At 38.0% G+C, this 20707-nt stretch overlaps 2 long non-coding RNA genes across 3 annotated transcripts in view; one reads left to right on the forward strand and one right to left on the reverse strand.

The window, feature by feature from the left end:
- Positions 1–20587, forward strand: part of LOC148357075 (uncharacterized) — a 29704-nt gene extending 9117 nt beyond the window's left edge. The window contains exons 1-3 of one of the 2 annotated variants that reach the window (XR_015852064.1): positions 9154–12176; positions 16920–16961; positions 17069–20587. This is a non-coding gene — a long non-coding RNA (uncharacterized LOC148357075). Of the gene's footprint in view, positions 1–9153; positions 12177–16919; positions 16962–17068 lie in introns of those variants that run through there. The other variant, XR_015852063.1, reaches the window with a different exon arrangement.
- LOC148357076 (uncharacterized) lies at positions 6653–10742 on the reverse strand. Its single transcript, XR_015852065.1, has 2 exons — positions 10236–10742; positions 6653–7264 (listed from the first exon to the last, which is right to left on the reverse strand). It is a non-coding gene; the product is annotated as an uncharacterized LOC148357076 (long non-coding RNA).
- Positions 20588–20707: the final 120 nt, after the last annotated feature.

Raw genomic sequence — 20707 nt, forward strand, 5'->3', positions numbered from 1 at the left:
AATTAATTTAAAAAAACTTTTGTAAAAAAAATGTTTTATGAGCTCTATCAACTTATTGGAAAAATAAATATACAACAATGATATCATATATTATTATTTGACTTTAAGTGTCCTTATCCAACACAAAATTAATTTCCTGTGTAAATCTGTTCAAACAGTTTTTTTCCCATTTTGGTGAATGCACCTAACATAAGCAAACTTTCTCTGATTTGCAATTACTGTATGTTCGTTAAAGTTGATAATTTTCCATTTACATTTGTTCAAGTCTTGGTAAAACACCATGGTGCTTATTTAAATGCGATGCAGCAACAATCACTTCTGACATCGAACAGCAGTTTTGGTGCCGGCAGGCAGATTAGAGCAGAATATCAGGCGAACGATATCGAGAGCAAATCATGTTGCTCAAATATGCCTGACATAAGGCTTTCAGAACCCTGAAAATAACCATTGATATGTATTTTATTTTCAATGACTTCGTGATTGTTTGTAATGATTTCTCACTGGGTACTTAAGGTGAACGTTAGGCCGTTGCTCTTGAAATAATACAGGTCCCTTTTTGAGCCACTTGATGTGGGTTTTAAACTCACTCTGTTCCAAAAAATTGTCCTGCATTTAAAATGTCAAACACTCTGTCCACGTAAATGCTGACCACGCAGTTGTGCGGTACTCAAAATGAACGACCTTTTCCCGCCTGCCTTCAACTTTGTGATAATAACAATATCAAATGTTCAAATGTGCAGCATCTGGCCAGCCTTTGTAAATATTGTTTCAGTTTTGGTTGATTCACTGAAATGTTATTATTTAAAAAGAATAGGGCATATAGTTTTCAGAATTTCTTCAATGAAATTGCTCTTGTGTTTGCTTTAATATGAGGAGAAAAAACATTTTTTTTCATTTGCAGTCAAGATTTATTTAAAGGAGCTTTTGAATTTTGAACTTTGTTATTCTCTGTCCCTATGTCCTGGCTTTAAGTGATGATCACAGCACATGCCAGTACATGCATTTCTTAGAAGCTCTCGATTAAGGTCTTTCTTCATCTTTCCATGGGTTTGGGCTGTCCTTGAAACGGGCCTTTTCTTTCTTTCACATTATTCACGCTACACTAAAAAATATATTTTTTAAAAAAAACAAAAATGCTGCGGGGACGAACATGATACCACTCTCCAGCACTCCCCATAGCCCCCTTTCCTCAAATCTTATTTTTTCCACCCCGAACAGCTCTGCTAAAAAAAAAAATGAAGTGGAGAAAACACAGTTGAAGAATCAAACAAGCTACATGTACAATAATAAAAACATAAATAAAACCAAGTATAATTGGATTGACAAGATTACATGGCTACAATATTATAGCTTTTATACTCAAAAAACGATGCAGCCATTTTTAAGTGCTTCGGTTTAACATTTCATACACTATATAAGAGTTATTTTTTTTTTACTTATTTACTACAGTCAGAGGGCACAATAAAATGCACAAACCGGGAATTTGCCAAAGGGCTAAATGTTTGTATTGCAGATTGCTTTTGGCACGTGAAACACCATTACCAAAAGCTTATTGGTTGAGGTAGCAAAGCACAGGTAAGATAGGTTGATTTATTCCTCAAGAGCTGAGTGAATTCTCAGTCTTGCCTTCTCACGCTCTTGCGTGTGACATATTATTTGAACCTTGGTGCTTTTATCCACAGACACTTCCTGCATTAAATAGCAACATGCGAGCCCCTCTTGTGGAGTTACTGCAAGCTGCCCGACAAGGTCCTCAGTTATGGCCACTGTTAGGCAGACCTGGCAACTCAGTGGCTGCGCCGTGTGAAACGACACACACAAAGGAGCTTGCTCCATCTGTATGCACCCGACATAGGCAAGCTTTTGTTGCAGTCGACTGCTAGCATCTTAACCCCTGAGAGCCCGCCTCACTTTTACTCCTCTTGCTCTCATCTGCACCCTGCTGCAGACGGCACCTAAAATTTCCAGGTGAAGACATCTTTGTTTTTTTGTTGCTTTTTATTTAGGCACAACACAAAAAAGACAACACCTACATTAAATAACAAGTGAAAACAAACAATTTGCTCAAAAAACAGCTGTGCAATACAATTATACAATACATAAAAGGGGGTAGGCTGAAACTGAATCTTTTCTGTGCCAACCCCTTTTTAAATGTTTCCATAACCCACAAAGGAAAATTAGAAAACAAAATAATGAAATTTCAACCCTATAATAGCATCACTAGTGACTCCCATAACATAATACACAAAGAAACACAATGTATAATTTTCTTTTAGTATATTTACCTAAATGCATATAGTACAGAGATCCCTCTGTTTTTGCGGTTGATGAGGACCAGAACCACCTGCAAAAAGTGAAAATACACAAAGAAGTGTTGCATTTGTTTTTTTATTTATTCATGTATTTATTTGTGTGTATGTGCGTGTGTGGGGGGTGTCTTGATTACCGATTGAAAATGAGAGCGAGAGACAACAAATTGAAACCCAGTACATATTTTATAGTAGCCTGTTTTTTTGGGCCGTAATTTTTTCAAAACCCCAACTGCCCGACTGAGAGAGAAAGCCAGAGAAGGATAGATGCATCGCTTCGGCGACACGACAAAGGCGAGGGACACAAATCCTCCTCAGCGAGATGCAGAAAGAAGGCAATTCCGTGTCCCCTCATAATGCACCAGAGAGCAGAAATGTCAAAGGGTGCCATTGGCGTGAATCTTCCCCAAATCTCTGTACAATAACTTAAATAAGGCAAAATTAATTAACTGTACAGTACTTGAAGGTTTATTTGATCAAAGATATTCCTATATCTAATCCTAACTGTAAAGTTCTTTGCTAATTTGGATTTTATGCTATGTATATGGGTTTTTTTCAGCTGGCGAATAATTTCTCCTTTACCTATTTTTATTTGTATTTCAATGTATTTTTTTTTCTTTTTAAAAAAATTTATATACCATAACATTCGTATTTTATACATTTAATGATAGTTTGTTTTTATCAAACCGTCATTTTACTTTGTTGAGGTCTACTGTCATTTCAGACTGCAATTCCTGTAGATTTGTAACCGAGACAGATATTGTAGGGTCATTAGCAAATTGAATATATTTGAATTTTGATGATACATTATATAAGTCATTTACATACTTTAAAAACAGTAAGGGTTCTAACAGAGACCCTTTAGGGACTCCACTGCTTATCAAAAGAAATGAACGAGAAACATGAATCAAATTTGATATATTAGGTGTATAGTTTCAAAAAAAAAGATCCTTCCAATGTCTTTTTCGTGTTGTTTCATGGACTGGTTGGTGGCTATTTTTATAAACCTAAATTTAGGGATTACCTCAAAGGCAAATAACCAAACTATGGTTAAAGAAAAAATGCATTCTCCAGTTTCGTATTTTGCTAGGTGTTTTTCACAATTTGAAGGACTTGTTTTTTTATTTTATGGATGAAATGACAGTTTACAATGTTAATGGCCCTATAAAACTGTTCCTTAATTAAAAAATTCTAGTTAAAAGCTTAACGTCAAACCTTGAGGGATCCTTCCTTTTGTAATTTGGAAGAAACACACACTACCACTTTCTGTTTTCAGAACTGTGATTTAAAAACCAACTCAACAAAAACGCAATCGAAAAAGCTTTGCATTGCTGTACCAAATAGGAACTATTGCACACACACATTTAGCAAATCTCACAAATTAATAATGAGCTGTACATTTCTGTGTTAATGCGTGATATGTAACCAAATTGTTGCTTTTGTCGGCAGTGTAGTAAAAACTGTGTGTGTCCCATTTGCTGCATGGCTTCAACACGGTTCCTTCTTTTGCCACCTTTCTGGTGTGGGCGTATGATCCAATTGGGGGCCAGGGGGTGCGCAGGGCCCGGATATGGGCCAAGCTGGGTCACGCGGGCCCTGTCCATACTGCGCTGTGACGTGGCATCAAGCTAGAACCAACAGCGGGTCAGACTTGGTTTTAGAGGATGCCACACCCTGAGTGTACCAGAGTCTCTCACAGACTTTTTCTGAGGTCACAAAAAAGCCCTGGATATTTTTGCAGTAAGTTAGCTTTTATTAAAAACGGGTATTGGAGCTTTTTGTCATCGCATTAGTTCAAATTTTCTTTATTGCTATAAAATGTAATGTTATCGTTTTTTTTTTTTAATATTTGAGAATTTTTGACTTACCAAGCAGGAGGTTTTTGTGCTTGAGCAATGCCGAATATTTGGATGTCTTTGAGTGACCCTGCGCAAAGATTCATCGTGAGTGTTTATTTACTTTGTGCAGCGCTCGGAACACATTGTTTAATTTGCACGGCAGAAAACAGGCAAGATCAGTTGTGGCCCCCTTGGAAAAATATTCATGTTACTCTTATTTAAAAGGAGAGTGGGGAGTTTAATGGTTAAAAAGTAGGACGACGATTCTCCTAAAAAGCACGGCTCTGAAACGAGGGTAGGGCTGCAGAGAAAGGGGACGAGCTATGAGAATTTATTGCCCGTTTCGGATTTTTATAAGCTACTAAAGGACACTTGTTTCGAGCAAGCGCAGTCCCCATGACACTCTTTCTAAACTTTGCTGTTGGGCTCTAACTTACCCCAGAGAGAGGCTGAATTCCACGTAGGTGAGTAGATGACCAAATCTTAAAGTAATGCATTTTTTCAAGCAATTTTAAAAATTAAAATGTTTTTTATATTTCAAAACAAATTGTAGCTATCCGATAATCTCTGATCATTTTATTGAAAAAAGAAAAGAAAAAGAAAAGTCTTGACACGCTTTTACTTGCATTGAAAGTATCCATGATAAAGGTTTTATCTTTAAAACTTGGTTACTTTTCCAGAAGTAAAGTGTGTAGCAATATTAACGTATATATTGGTAAACCTTTAAAAAATGTTTGGTATTTAACTGACCTTTTTAAGTTAAGGCACTATACTGTGAGAAAAGAATACATAGTTTGTTTTGTGTTTTCCTTTTTATTGTTTTTACACATGTGTTTAACAATATGAAAAAAAAAAGAATATATACTATATATATATATATATTTATATATACATATATATATATAATTAGCAGTGTATATGAATACGAGACAGATTCATGTGATCTGCAATTTTACTTTCCAATGCCCATTGAAAATTTGATTTTGTTGCTTTGTCTCATGTAAAAAGGATTACCCAATTATTTGTTTTCTTCTTGGTGTTTAGTACAATTAAACCTTAGTTTACTAATATGCGCATTACATTTTTATATTTTCATAGACATCAAATTACGTATTAATTTTGAAAAAATTAATTAGTGTCTTTGAGAGTCCAGAAAAGCAAAATATAAATCTAATACAATTTTGGTTTTTAATATTATCATCATTATTATTTCCCCTTGCATTTTAAAAGGTTATTTAAATAAGTTTGTTATAGCCAATGAAGTATAACTTTTCAGTCCATATTTGTCACATGTTTCAATCTTTTTAAGCATCAAATTCTAAGTTGTTTGTTTATAGCACATGAAGGTTTTGGTGTTTGATGAGGCATATTTAAAATGGTGTGAGAGAGGCTGCGTCACTCAGGCCGCCATGTTGTCTCTGCGCGTCCTCCATTTTGTTTTACTGACACGGATGGAGCTCAATAAGACTTGTACAAGACTTATATTCCTCTTTTTAAATTTTTTTTAAATTATTGTTTTAGATATTTTAACTGGAATTTTAGTCCTGTTAATGTATCCCAGACAATTTTGACCCTTTTTTTTTCTCTCCCAATGAAATGCTTGCCAGACGGCAACCTCATGGACAAGTTCAAAACTGTGGTAACAGGTAACGCTCCAGGGATTTGAATCTTAACTGCTGCAACTTTGGGCTCCTAAAACACTTTGTCCGTGTTATCAGCAAGCGATCGCTTTTATGGCCATGCGGCGTGTGACCCACAGCCCAATTGTAGTTGCAGAAGGTCACAGAGGTTAATAGAGACTGATGTATGAGGCGCCTGAGTGACATCCCAAAGGAGACGGCCCCTTAATCCTTATTAGGCCGCAGTGTTAGCGATCTTTACCTTTCAAAGCAACCAGCACGCTCTCTTTACATTTGGGGCCCCAGGCCTGCCCCTGGCGTTCCACTTTTGACCTTTGGGGTCATGCCCTTTGTTTGCAACACTTTAGAGGCTAACCCTAGAGGTCAACCTTGTAATGGAGAAGTTGTCGTGGCGCGTGCTGCTGAGAGGCCCCTTCAGCGGACCACCTTCGTGGACGGGCTCGTTGCATTACTCAAGCGTAAAGCAGAGGAAGCATATGGAATAACTAAAGGTTTTACACAAGGTTCAGAAATATATCAATTAATTTGTTGGGTGCACATTGTGCTAGTCTTGAGGATTTCAGTCCTTCTTTTAATGTTTTTCTGCATTTCTCATTAAATGGAAATTTACCAGTCACCTATCAAGTTTTGAAAAGTTGAGCTATCCTTTCAACTTATATATTTTATCCCTCTATATTTCGTATATTTTGGAACCGTTCCAACTCCTCCTAAACTTTTTTTCCTTTTTGTAAGGCGACAAATCAATTTGCATTCCAATGAAGGAACGCAACATGAGCAGAATCATTTACGAAATGCGAAATGGAGCCGTCCTGTGTCAGAATCACAAGTTTTGAATTTTGGTTAAAATATGACAACCGTTCCTTCATTACATAAGGAGAGTGATTTATTGACAGCAATGAACTATTTGACCCAGCAGCTAGACAAGTCCTCCAAGAGAAAAAAAAAACATTTCTGCTCCTCTGGCAGATCATTTTGCCTGCTTTAAGTATTATATTTCTCAGGTTATTACATTGTAAATGTTACTGTAAAATAATAAATGGATACATGAAATTTGCTTCGCCTTTTTTTATGGCAAAGACGGTTAATTTAGCTCATTTTAAATATCTTTCCTATTGGACTTGACAAACATCTTAAAGAGAAAGATTTTTTAAGTCAAGTCAAGTCATTTTTATTTGTATAGCCCTAAATCACGAAGAGTCTCAAAGGGCTTCACAGATTATTACACAGACTATTTTTCAGCCGACGAGAAGAGTAGGTTATTCATATGCTATGGAGTAGAAGTGAGTTTTAAGTTTAGATTTAAACATTTCTACTGAGGTTGCAGATCGGATCTCAGGGGGAAGAGCATTCCACAGCACCGGTGCCCGGATGGAGAACGCTCTCGAACCAGCAGAAGACTTCTTTGCTCTCGGGATCATCAGAAGACCGGCACTCTCAGATCGTAGGCTTCGGACCGGGACGTAGGGGCAAATCAGATCTGAAAGATAAGAGGGAGCAAGTCCATGTATGATTTTGTACAATACTAAGAGAACCTTACATCTATGGCTAACTGGGAGCCAATGCAGGTTAGCCAAAATCGGTGTTATGTGATCGTACTTTTTTGTCCTAGTTAAAAGCCTCGCTGCGGCATTTTGTACCAGCTGAAGTGACTTGATTCTAGACTTTGGGAGACCAGAGAGTAGTGCATTACAGTAATCGAGACGGGAGGTAACAAACGCATGGATTATAATTTCCGCATCAGACTGAGACAGTATTGAACGGATTTTAGCAATGTTACGAAGATGGAAGAAAGCGGTTCTAGTAATTTTCTTTACATGCATTTCAAAGGATAGATCAGGGTCAAATATGACACCTAAATTTTTAACTGAGTCACTCTGTGTGATGTGACATTTGTCAATGTTAACAGCAGTTTTTGAGAATATATCACGGCATTTAGATGGACCAATGACTAACATTTCGGTCTTTTCAGAGTTCAGACGCAAGAAATTGAGTGACATCCACTCTTTTATCTCAATGAGGCAGGCCTCCAAATTTCCACAGTTTAGTGTGGGAGATTCCTCCAACGGAAGATATAGTTGAGTGTCGTCTGCGTAGCAGTGGAAGCTGATATTGTACTTGCGAATAATATCACCTAATGGGAGCATGTAAATGCTGAAAAGAAGGGGGCCAAGCACTGAACCCTGCGGAACACCGCAGGTAACATTAAAGGGCTCTGATGTCATTTCACCATATTTAACACAGTGCGTCCTATCTGAGAGGTAGGATATGAACCACGAGAGGACGGTTCCTGAGAGACCAATCCATTTTTCCAACCATTTTAAAAGAATTATCGATTAGTGGAACAAGAAATTGCTTCGAAAGATAATTTAAAATATGATTACACATAGTGCAAAATATAGAGTTAAGGGTAATAACATAAAATAAATTATGTTAAAATAAAAATAAAGAAGTAAATCTTTAATTGAAGGCAGCACGGCGGCGCAGTGGTTAGCGCGTGTGCAGCACAGTTCTGAGGTCGTGGGAACTTCCTGCATGGGTTCAAATCCAGCTCCTGTGCGGAGTTTATATGTTCTCCCCGTGCTTGCGTGGGTTTCCTCTGGGCACTCCGGTTTCCTCCCGCATTCCAAAGACATGCATTTCATGTTAATTGGCCAGTCCAAATTGTCCCTAGGTGTGACTGAGCGAGTGAGTTGTCTGTCCCCGTGTGCCCTGCGATTGGTTGGTAACCAGTTCAGGGTGTCCCCTGCCCACTGCCCGATGATTGCTGGGATGGGCTCCAGCACCCCCGCGACCCTACTGAGGATAAGCGGTGCAGCTAATGAGATGAGATGAGATCTTTAATTGACCTGAATGATGATGTTACTATGGAAAAAAAAAAGAAATAATGATGGTCATAAAATCAAAATTGACATCAAGGACTTTTTTGGGGGTTGAGATAAATTTGTGTTGTATGTGTAGAAAATTTATTAAAATCATAGGTTGAAAATTGCATGGAAAAAATGGTCCCTATTGTAAGCAATAAAACTAATCTTTAATTTTAATAATGCTATATTCTTGGGTTTCTAAATAAGAAGAGAAAAATGTGATAGTTATGTGAAGCTTTGTCTTAAGGCCGTATCGTTTTGCTGCAGTTTTGTTCTTGAAAACTATGTTACAAGTGAAATCTGATTAGCTTAATAACTATGTATATATCCCTAATATATCGAAGCCATACTTTGAAATTTTTTTTTTATTCTTTTTCTTTGTTCTTTGTCGCTTAATATGAAATAAAATCAGAATATTAACACGCCCATTATCTCTGCCCCCCCCCCCCCCCCCCCCGGCCTGATCTCATCGAGACGCTTTTCTTGCACTGGGCTACAAAAAACCTGTTAATATCGGTCCGCCCTCAGTATCAGCATTGCTCTGGCTGCACCCGTATGGGTGAGGCCTGCGCAGAAGGCTAAAGTGTCAGAAGTTGCATTCGAGCCAAAGCTTGAGCCTTATCCTCAGGTGAACCCTGAGCTACGTACGCCAGAGGAACTGGCTCCACTGAGTATTTTGAATACCTGTCACATGTTAGACAGAAACAACTGACAAGGTATGCCGTCTTGGTGAGTGGAGGAGGGTGAGGGGTGCTGATAGCCTTTGCAAAAATGCTGATAAACGCTTTTTCCTATGCTATTGTTTGATTTCGGCACGCAGTGGCATTTCATGCTCGTGGCGATTGGATCAGCAAACGTGGCGAGATATGGCGTCATCAGGTTTCAAACGAGTGACCGTTTTTCTCAACATGTGTCTCCACAGAAGCTTTTGCTTGCCTTTAGTCACTGGATCTACTGTCACCCATGCTTATAGTGTTTGTGTGTGAGTGAGACGACGGGCCTTAGCTTCATTTTCAGATTGTGGAAAGCTGAGAAGACTTACGTTCATTGGGTGCGCGTGTGCAGCTTTTGTGTGCTTTGATATTGAAGAATGTATTTTTTTGGCCGAACGCGATTATTTACAGTAAGCCTGAAAATGAAGCAGCATCTAGCAGCGATTGCTACATGATGCGTCGTGTTTCTGGACAGTTTTGTCCGCCCCTCCCACCGCCGTCTCTCTTTGTGTGCAACATGGAGGAGAGGAAAACATTTTCAGTGCTGAGTTGTTGGCTCTTTTCAGAAAAGGGACTGGAGGGGATGGGATCAGCATTTGAGTCTTTTTATGTGCGTGGGTTATTTTATTTTTTGTGTGTTACTTTTCTACACACCGGTGGAAATTTTGTTTTAAGGGAAGTTGATGTCGTGGGTGACCTCGACTGCGCGGATACATCGGCTGCAAAAATTTTCAAGAACGGTGCCAGCAGTTATTTGGCACTAAACTCACAACAACAGCCCAACGCTCGACGTGCAAGGCCTGAATAGTAAAACTCTCTAATTATTTTTCAGAAAGACAGGAAAGGGTTAGAGACTGAGTAGCCTACTCACAAAATGAAGGCTAGGCGCATTGGGAAGGACACAACCTGAGTCCATTTTGTGGTCCCAACATTTCTTCCCTGCGGCTCTGGCAAGGGAAAACTGGCCCTATAATAACGGGCACGCTGTGCCACATCAGACCTCTTTTTATGTCACGGCCAGGTGCTCGTTCCTCTTTGATTGAGCCGTAAAAACATCGAGCCATTAACGTGTTTGTGGTGGAGGAAGGGGAAATAAAATGACCTTGAATCAAGACGGCAGTTGTGATTGGCTGGCACCTCCTGGTGGGTAATTTGATGTTGCCAGCCTCCTACATGGAGCGCTCACACTGAGGTACTTGCTTGCGTTTTATTTAAAATGCGTATACTCCAGTATGCTCGCAATAATCAAAGTATTGCATCGAACTGAAAATGAAATTTGTAGCGTGTACTCACGCCAACACGTCCCTGTTTCATCATCAGCTGAGCCTTTTTTCTTTTCCACTCACCATGATACCCCGCCCCCCCATCCTTGCCTGCCCCTTGCTTCTTTTTCTATCAATTGCCCTCCTCCCCTTTTCTGCCTGGGTTCCAGCCACATGCAAGAGGGTAGACTAGGACGCAGCAGCCCAGAGAGAGAGAGAGCGAGAGAGCGAGCGAGGGGGAGAAAAATGCTCCGCTGTGCTATTTCTACAGGCGGGCCCTCCATTTGGTGCCAAAAGAGGGAGGGATATTTTACTCCTCGCAGTCCTAGGATTTTAACCCTGTGCCTGCTCCGATGCCTAGCCACCAAGCAACAAGTGGCATTCGCTCTCCTCTGGTAATGCTGCTTGGAAGATGTATTATGAGACCTCGATACTATCCACCCTCACATGGTCTTTGACGCATCCTCCCTGCTTGTTTTCCTGCCGATCCTGCTCGCGAGTCTGTGGATTTGTGTCCGATTTTCCTTTGCTCGTATCCGCCCTCGACTTTCCTTTCCCATCACTCGACTTCTCCCTCGATTTGGGCGTTCCGCCCCACCCTCGGTTCCTAACCCCACTCTCTCACTTTTCAAAGTCCCTCTGTCTTTATCTTCCTCTGTCTCGCTTGTGGGCAGTCTCCAGTAAAAGCAGAGCAGGAAGGCGGAGTGGCCAACCAGGCTTTTTTTTGGTCTGGGACAGGTGCCAATTCTAAACAAAAGGCACAGACAGTCATAAAGGAATGAAATGATTCCGACGGGTGAGGAAAAAGTCGCATGTTTCAAAAAATGACCAACGTGTTCACCAGCTGCTCGACCTTTGTCGTTGCACATGACTTTTGAGTTGGTAGTCTATTTGAGCAAGTCGCTTGCCTAGCGCCTGTATTGCCTTTTTCTCCTCGCTGCGCTCCTGAGTTTAGAGCAAAGGTTTGGGGATGGGAGGGGGGTAATGTAGGAGTGCTGCGTGGCGTCGGGCTCGGTCAAGAGCAGCACAAGGGAGGAGCTTTGCCTTCTGTGCTCTCTTTGCATTATTCATACGCCAGGGCCGGCGCTGCAATCTGACTGGTTGCCCAGCTTAGCATTCAGCCGACGTGCAGCAGCTCTGTTTGCTAACATTCCTCATTCAAAGCCTCGTTAACTGCCAGACTGGAGGAACACGCGACTCCATGGGAAACCACATGGCCTCCCCCATTGTGGCGGGCACTGACGGTCTTGGACTTAAAGGTGGCAGACAGGGGAGAGAGTGAGGGAACCCCCTTTTGTAGAGTTGCTTCTCCCTAACTTCGTTGAAGCGGTCTGGACAAAGTTGGGAAGAAACCAGACTGAGGCTCCCACAGATGGGCACACATGCACATGCTGACTTTGTCGCCAGTCTGGACGAGGCTTTCGTTGGCACATGCAGTGCTGTTTGACTGAATCAGGGTTGATTCCCTGCCTCTCCTCCACAGAGCGGATATGCGGTCAATCTGCAACGTAGTGAGGCAGGCGCCGGTTTTCTGCGTCTAACCCTGCCGGGTAAGTCCGAGTGTGTGTGTGGGGGCGTGCAGGTTCGAGCGTGTGTGTGCAAATGGGGCTTCATGCACATTTCTGTTAACATGTGAAAAGTGAACATAGAATGAAACTTAATCGGATCCAACGCCTTCTTTTGCTAGCAACGATTCCATTTGGACGGATGACCCAGAGGCAAACGTGGCAATGGCGAAAACAATCGACTCTTCATTCCTTTGCATCCTGACTTTCAGTTTAAGTCACACATTTGAGTTTTGAAAAAAAAAAAGGTGGCAATGATTGAAGGAGGCATGAGCTGTGTAGTGCTGGGCCCGGTTCCAGAAAAGGCTGAGCCCCAACATATCGCTGAAGTTTTTACACACAGTCGTTTTCTTTTCTTTATTTATCTTACAAATTATCAAGTTACCGCATTTAAAAGTCACATTGCTACGAAAATTTTGAATGGAAGTTTTACTATTAAAATAGGGTCAACAGTGACACGTGGCCTCATGCTTTTTTTTCAAACTCAAGATTCGAATTACTTTTGAGTTGTCTTTTTTAACATATACGCACTCTTCATGAATCTATTCCTAGGAATTGTATTTATGTGTTTTGCCGATGTCTTTTAAGTCTTATTTAAGTTAAGCTACTATTAAATGATTGCGACATATAACGATAAGACCAGATAGGAATGAAGACAGTGTGCTTCGTCATTGATATGTAATGGCACATGATATCAATGACAATATAGACCTGTTCTATTCTGTTTTATTCGATTCGATTCGAATGCCATCACAACTACCGACTTCTCTTCTGCCTCCCTTGACACGACAAGCACCCGCCATCTTGTCGCCCAGAACAGGAAACCCCAAAACTTGTGCTTGGGTCGTCCTTTAGAATGTTGAATACACGAGACACACACACACCAAACTCGGTCCTTCAGTCAGATTTTACTTTTTTTATGTTGGCTTTTTGTGTTTAATTTACAAGTCGTTGAATTAAAAAAAAACCAAATTTCCTCTAATGCGCATTAAGGCAGGGATGGGCAAACCTTTGGAGTTGGGGGCCACATTGGGTTCAAAAATTTGGCCAGGGTCCACTGCCTATTTTATTTAATTTGCATTTGTGAATAAATATACATGCAGAAATCGACATGTTATATTTATTTTCATCATTTGTAAAAAGAGTAGTTTTATCAAATTGGTTTTAAAATGCTCAGAATTAAAGAAAGAAATATTTCACTTAATTTGATATTGAGTTTTGTCATATTTCTGCTGTATTACTGTAGTTGTATTTTTGTAGTATTTATTTCCTAAGGATTTTTTATAATTGTTTTTGTTGAGTTGTATGTTTGTAGTATTTCCTTTGTATTTTTGTAGTATTTCTGTTGGTTTTTCTGTAGTATTATTTTTACTCAAGTTTTTTTTCTGTAGTAGTATTTTAGTATTACTGTGGTAGCCTTTTAGTATTCCAGTAGTTTTAAATTTTCTTTTCTGTAGTATTTTTGTAATATTTCTGTAATAGTATTACTGTGTTTTTTTTAGTAATTCTGTAGTGGCATTTCTGTAGGACTTGTAATAGTTTTTTTTAATTTTTGCAGCATTACTGTAGTTGTCAATCTGTAGTAGTATGTACTATGGTTATTCTGTTGCAGTGGATCTGTAGTATTAATTTTTACGGTAGTTTTATTTCTGTATTAGTATTTTTGTGTTACTGTGGTAGCATTTTCGTCTTTCAGTGGTATTTCCTTTTTTCTTTTCTGTAGTATTTTTGTAATATTTCTGAATAGTATTACTGTCATATTTTTGGGGGTAATACCGTAGTGGCATTTCTCTGTAGGTCTTCATACTATTTCTGTAGTAGTGTTTCACTAGTGTACTAGTGTTATCTCTTTTTGTAGCATTACTCTAGTTGTTAATCTGTAGTAGTTTATTTGTACTACAGTATTTCTTTATAGTATTTTTGTAGCACTTCTGTAGTAATTATTTTTTATTTTCAGTGTTTGGGTCCAGTTTTTTGAGCACTCAATTTGATAATTAGATTTGTAGTATTTCTGTTTTTTTGTAATACAGTATTAATGTCGGAGTATGGGTTTTCTTTCTTTTATTATAAAATATTTTGTAGTATTTCTGTAATTCCGTAGTTGCATTTTTTTGGTTTTTCTGTATCAGCATTTTTTTAGGACTTTGTAATATTTCTGTAGTAATGTTTCTGTTGTAGTATTTTGTAGCATTTTTCTAGTATTTTTTTTTTTTTCAGAATTAAAGCTAAATAATATATTAGGGCTGTGTTTCTAAGCCCTAAATTTTACATTATTTTTCGTAGTATTTTTGTACTACACAAACAATAGGACAATGGGGACTTAGCTGTAACCCAAATCAATTCCATTTTTTATTAATAGTAGTTCAAGTAGCTGTATGGAATTTAAAATGTTTAAACTCTCTGCCGCCATCTTCTGTCTTGAAGTCATGATTACAGCCTTAATCACCTCATTCATGATGCGTAAGAAAGTATGTGAATTTCTTAGACGGGCTCGAAAAAACTCTTTGTTTTTTCATCTTTCTTGGGGTTTTGAGTTGGCCTTTGGACTATACTATACTATACTATATCCCTAATGTCCCCAATAAGCAAGTAGGCGCCTTGCATGGCTGACTCCCTATTAGTGTGTGAGTGTGTGTGTGTGTGTGAATGGGTAAGTGTGAAGCACATTGTAAAGTGCTTTGGGCGGTCTTCATTGACTTGAAAAGCGCTATATAAATGCAGATCATTTACCATTTACTTGAAATAGGCCTATTTTTACTTTACGCATATTCATGGTACACAAACAAATAGGAAGAAGATAATACGCGGGGAGAAGCATGAAGTTATTTACTCTCCACCCCACTACTTTCCCCTCGTTTTTGCTACCTATTGTGTTCCATGGCAGAAACAGTTTTGCCAAAAGTAAGGTAAAACCAGACAAGCATGCTGTGAAAAATATAAGAGCTCTTTGAACTCAGTCAGGCATTGTTATCACATACTTATTATAGAAAATATTTCAATTTTAACTTGGACACCTCAAACGATGCACCCCGCCCTTAATGGAATTATCATGTATTTTTTTAACCTGAATTTAACATGTGAAAATATGACGTTCAAACCTGTGAATTTAATTTTATTCACATTCTTTGGACCAAAAAATGACTATAATTTAGTTCATGAAACATGAAAAAAGACCTATTTTGTTTTGCAAATTTAGAAAAATTGCGATTTACTTATATGAATGATACTATTTAAAAGGTACACATCAATAGTAATTTTAAGTGAACCCAGCAGACACACAGAAACACACTCGTATACATGCACAAACAGTCACTGAGTGCGAAGGGCCAGACACATTTGATGGTGTGCACCCCACAATGCAGCCCTGACACCCCAAATGAATGGCGTTCCCACGCCTCTCCCAAGGAGTGCAGGGCACTGCTTACCCTTCTGAGTATTCACACTCACAATGGGCCTGACACAGATGGCCACTGTCTTTCCAAAACACATACAGGTGCATTAGCGGGAAATTGAAAAACACACAAGTGCGGCCGTGTTGAGGCGTGGAAAGTGAAAATAAAGCGAACGTTTTATAAATCTTTTTTCCCTTAATAGGTAAAACTAACTTGTTCTGAGAAATTTGTGCTTTTACTCGGGATTTGTGTGTGTGTGTGTGTGTGTGTGTGTGTGTGTGCGCGCGTGTTTGACATAACATTGATCTCAACAAATTGTATTTAAATTATGTACTGCTGTATTTTTACATCATTTATAAGTGGACTATTTTCTTCTATTTTAAATTGGTTTTGAAAGGATATTTTACTGCAGTTCCGTCCCCGTGTGTGCACGTGTTTGCGTTTGAGTGTGTGAGAGATAATAACTTCAAACTAATACCAAGCATTTAAATTTTTTTATATATAATTTGCTTTTGTAACACAATAGCACGACAGTATCTGGTTGTTTATTCTATTGTTTTTAATCAAATACTAACTAATATTTTATTGTACAATTTAATTATTTTAAAATGTTTTTACAATTATTCATTAATAACTTCATGTGCGGGTGTGCCTAATCTACGTGTATAGACATATAAAGTGTGTGTTATTGTGTGCGTGCGTGTGTGTGTGTGTGTGTGTATTTATCATATTTCCTATTGTTTCAATTTTTAAAATACAATTTATTCGCTCATTCATGGATAAGGACAACCACAAAAAAACTATGAAATATTAATTTTATAAATATATAATGATAAAATATTATGATCAAAATTCCAATTTACTCCATTAGTGTAAAAATTTGATCGAAGATTTTTTTGTTGTTTTTATTTTTTGCAGTACATTTTAAGCAGTTATAGTTACAACCACCCAACTGCTCAGAAATATATATTTTCTGGGTTCAAGGCAAAAGTCATAACACATCGGAATATCATATTTTATTTACTCCAGTAGGTAAAAAAAAAATTTAATTTCTTGGTATATTTCTATATTATTAGCAATCGTAATTACAATTACCTCAATGCCCCCCAAAAGGAACAAGTTATTTATTTGCAAGCCAAAAGCCTCAAATTAATATGATACACTTAGGAAGTAAAAATCGTCCATTAATGTTGATTCTACAGTTGTTTTTTTGACAATTTTTAATGTAAAGAAAAGCAAGTTGTTGTATCATTGAACTGTGATCAGTGTCACGAGCCTTTGATGACGGAATCAAAGCGCTGTTTTATGACCACATATTTTCCTATTTCATTTGCAGACTCACTGAACCTCTTCGGTAAATCTCACTATCAACATAAAGGTGCGTTGTATTAATCTGATTCAACTTTTCAATTCACACCCTTTTAAAACATCAATGTGAGGAGGTCTGCATGGCCATGTGGTCCAATTTCTTCTATCCTCTTTCAGAACGCCAGACCTCCCCTCCCTCTTCATTACCTTCACTGCGAAAGTCCATCAGTGCATAAGAAGCTCCTTGAGAATATTGTTGTCTGTGGAGTCGGTTAAATACGTACGTCCTACAAATAATCTCCTTAAAGAACGTAGTGCAGGGAAAAGGAGGGGAAGAAAAACCACGGGCCTAAAGGTCAACGGAAGATTAGAGTGGAAACAGTACACGAGGGCACGTCGGCTAGCACCCGGAACTGCACAAAGGCCTCATTGTCACGGGATCCCTCGGTTCGGGCCTCACAGGCTTGGAAGGACACCTGTTGGTCGCGTTGCTTAACTGCAGCCAGCCCTGGTGCTTTACTTTATCATAATGGCCCTGAGAGGGCCACACTACCAGTCCCTTCTCTGATGAAAGTCCGGGGTCTGTTACTTACCAAAAAAGTGTGACAATCGCAGGAGTGCATACATGTAAAATCATTATTGTTTTTTCAGAAAGCTATAATCATATAACCCTTCTGGATTGTTTACAGAACAAGACGGAAAATAAAAAATTACACTATTAATGAAATAAATAATAGCCAAATCACACTCTTCACAGAACAGGTCCAAGTTCAGCTTAGTTGTTAGAGCACAAGACCACCAGTGGCATAGAAGACTTGCGAAATGGCGGTAGATTTTATTGTATTCTTATACTATTTATGTCACGGTGCCAGAAACAAAATTTAATTTTGTTGTGCACTTCACATAAACTGACACTTGACAATAAATTCTATTCCATTCCAAGCATTGTGACAAATTTATTGTCATAGTGTATTTATGAGCTACAACCCCGTGCCTTTTTACATGTCATTTATATCGCAGGTAGTCCAGTGGTAAGGGTATAGTGCTCTCTTCGCCGTAACCTGGGCTTGAAACCCGCTACAACCAAAAAATTGAGTTATATTTTTAGGTTAAAAAAAATGCCCGCTGGCTCTATTTTTGGGACCAATGATCTGAGGGGTGGGCAAAGTTTTTGAATCGTGGGCCGCATTGGGTTGAAAAACTTGGCCAAGAAGCTGGAAAAATATTCTTATTATTAATACATATACATACAGATGTCTAAATGTTATAATTGTGTACTTTGTATTTATTTAGATTAGTTTTATCAAATTGGTTTTGAAAAAAATACTATTAAAGCAAAATATTACGTCAGGTCCCTGTTTAAGCACTTTAGTTTTGTAGTTTTACTGTAGTATTTTTCAGTATTACAGTTGATGTGTTTTTTTGTATTACTGTACATGTATTTTCATAGTATTTCTGTTGCTACCTTGTTTCTTTTCAGAATAAAATCAAAATAATATATTAAGTTCCTGTTTTTAATTTAATATTGACTGGTACATTTAAAGTCATGTTGTATTATTTTTGTAGTAGACACACAAATAAAGAGTTAGGGTTAGACTCACACCCAAAAAAAGGTAGTGCTTTATTCACTGTTTTATGTATTGTCATTATATTTTGACCATTTTCGTTTGGTGGGCCGGATTGTAAAGCATGTGGCTCCGGGCTGTAGTTTGCCCACCCCTTCTTTATCTCAAAAGGCTTCAGTGATCCTTGGTGACATCTTACAGCAGCATTACAGTTTATAGCACACTCCCCAAACAAGGGGAACTTATTTTCTCCTCTACTCATTAGTGACTTTTTTAACAGGCAAAATACATGTGGTTTTAGCGACTCGCCTTTATTTTTTATCCTTCATCTAAACTGAGTCCGTGATAGCTCACAGCTTCTTATAAAAAGTCGGAATTAAAAGCTTTTATTTTATGTGAACATGTGCTGAGTCGGGGCTTCTGTCTATTTTACAAGCATGGTCGTTAAGTCGTCGTGGCATTTATGGGTTAAGCAAACAGGGGTTTCGTTTAAAAAAAAAGTGTCTAGTAATGAAGGTCACTTTTTAGAATTGATAAAACTAAAGGCCATTCAACTCAGTGAAAAAAATCTTGTTGGGAGGCCTTCACAACTCAATTTAGGCAAAAAAAAAAAGATTTGATAATTCATGCTCTATGAACTTAAAAGCAACTTGCGTGAAATTCCCACCCATTCCAAGACTTAATCCCCAAAACTTGTCACGTGCCAGACGTGCTGACCACTTAATCACTGGACTGACCTGCTTTTATGTTTTGTCTTTGTATCTTGAGCACAGTATTTCAACTCTGTGTGAAGAGAGGTCATTACGTCATAATTATTTTCTGTTTTCTTATGGTACTCTTCCTGATAACAGATTAGTAGGTTTGTTTAATATATCAGTCATAAACTTTGGGTTTTAGAAAATATCTCAAAAATGACTAAAATGGCTTCCATTCGTGTGGTTGTCTTAAAAAGTTGCTGTGAATTGATAAATATTCAAGTAATCTTATTTTATTATTATTATTATATATTCTTTCATCTATACATGTACATAAACATATTTGAATCAGTAGTGTAGTAGTTAGCACATTCGCCCAATACGCGAAAGGTTCCTGGTTTAAGACCGGGTGGAAACATATGTTGGCCTGGAGAGGGATGGGCGCCCCTAGGCTGTTCTTGCCCAAAACGCACCATAGGAAATGGTGCTCCTACAACCTTCGTGGTTAAGGGAACCAACCGTACCAACCAACTATACTATATATACAAAACAAAAATCACTACTCCTTCACTCCCTACATCCTGAAACACAATATTTGTTTAAATTAACAATTGTAGAAAATATCTATGAATCAATATAGGACAGTTTGATTTTTAAAGTACTAGAAAATAAGGCCAAAAAAAAATTTTCTATTGGAAATTGAAAATCACCTGCGTAGGAACCTGCGACCTCCAAAATTTTCACGTTTATTAAGATCTCTCTTAAAATATTGTTTGAACAAAAAATACTTTGCCTTTTCAAGTTGGAGATGTTTTATCTTTTATTCAAAAGGTAGAAAATGGACAGTGTGTATTATTAAGTGCCTCTTAGTGGTAAAAAAAAAAACAAGTAATTTATTAAAACAATATTGATTTGAATAATTAGCAAAACATGAACATCATGTAAATGTGCATATTTTAAAATACACATAGCTTGAGAAATTTGCATTTATTTTATATATCACAAGCCTCACCAATAGGGAGCTGACATATTTCTCTGCCATCTTGCTGCTACAGGTACCCCATCAAAAAAAAAAAAACTAAAAAAACGACAAGAGAAATTATGCATTTTGGCCACTTTGAGTCTCCGTAGTTTGTATTATACCTTGTGCTTTTTAGCTCTCCTTTATGGTTTCACTACACACTATACTGCCATTTATTGGTCAAATAACACACACTGTCCCTTTAATAATAATTAGACAATTTATAGTGATAATAGTGATGAATATACAGTGGGACCTCACTACTTCGCGGTTCCACGTTCGCGGGTTCAGAGCTTCGCGGGTCTAAAAAATAAAATAAAATAGTTTTTTTTGTTTTTAAATTAAGAATATATATATATATATATATATAAATATATATATATATATTAGCATTTTTGATGGGGCGTCGCTACTTCGCGGATTTTCACTTTTCGCGGGTGGTTTTGGTCCCCAATACCCGCGATAACCGAGGGATCTCTGTAATTTGAAAAAATGGGAAAAACAACATTTTCCCAGACCAATATTTTAAAGTTGC

The sequence above is a fragment of the Urocampus carinirostris genome, chromosome 11 (genome assembly GCF_059441175.1).
Source record: "Urocampus carinirostris isolate Australia breed hairy pipefish chromosome 11, RoL_Ucar_1.0, whole genome shotgun sequence".
NCBI lineage: Eukaryota > Metazoa > Chordata > Actinopteri > Syngnathiformes > Syngnathidae > Urocampus > Urocampus carinirostris.